We start from the raw sequence: 987 nt of genomic DNA, 5'->3' as shown, positions 1-987 counted from the left end.
GACAGCACGAGAGGGAAGAGGGTCAGAGGGAGAAGCAGACTCCCCGCTGAGCAGGGAGCCCGATGCGGGACTCGATCCCGGGACTCCAGGATCATGACCTGAGCCGAAGGCAGTCGCTTAACCAACTGAGCCACCCAGGCGCCCCTATGTTTTATAGTTTTGGATAACAATGTTTAACTCAGGACTTAGAAGACAGTGTAGGGCTTAATTGAAATACAAATCAGCCATATGTCAATAGCCAATAAAATTATGTGTGTATTTGTTTGTATAAATGTTACCTGTACATTGTTGGTTCATGACTTACCTTGTTTGTTTCTTTTCTTGGTTAGTTGTCAGTGGTTGTTTTATCCTGTCTCTTTTATCCTGGGTGAGTTGTGATATGGAATTAATGTCATCAGCTATTTGTGGATTAATTCATATTCTCATTGAGAGTGAAACACCTTTTCGAATTGAATGTAATTTTTAAAAACTCATATATCTGTATCAGTTTTAGGTGTCATAATTTATTCTTAATTGTGGTTGAAAGTATATGCCATGAAATTTACTATATTCAGTATTTTTAACTAAAGTGTTAGGTGCAATTACATTATTGGAAAACCAATCTTTGGGATTTTCTTTTTTTTTTTAAGATTTTATTTATTTGACAGAAAGAGCACAAGCAGGGGGAGTGGCAGGCAGAGGGAGAGGGAGAAGCAGACTCCCCACTGAGCAGGGAGCCCAATGCAGGGCTCGATCCCAGGACCCTGGGGGCAGACGCTTGACCAACTGAGCCACCCAGGTGCCCCAATCTTTGGGATTTTCTCATCTTGTAAAACTGTAACTCATGCCTGTTAAGCAGCCACTTCTACATTTGTCTCTATTCTAAGCCCCTGGCACTCATTCTCTCTTTCTTTCCTCCCTCCTTCCCTCCCTTCCTTTCTTCCTTCCCTTCTTAATGCAGTTCATGACATTAGGTGAGTCACTTAGGTGAAATCATAGTGTATCTCT

The sequence above is a fragment of the Halichoerus grypus genome, chromosome 15 (genome assembly GCF_964656455.1).
Source record: "Halichoerus grypus chromosome 15, mHalGry1.hap1.1, whole genome shotgun sequence".
NCBI classification, from domain to species: domain Eukaryota; kingdom Metazoa; phylum Chordata; class Mammalia; order Carnivora; family Phocidae; genus Halichoerus; species Halichoerus grypus.
Note: the sequence above shows the minus strand (reverse complement) of the source record.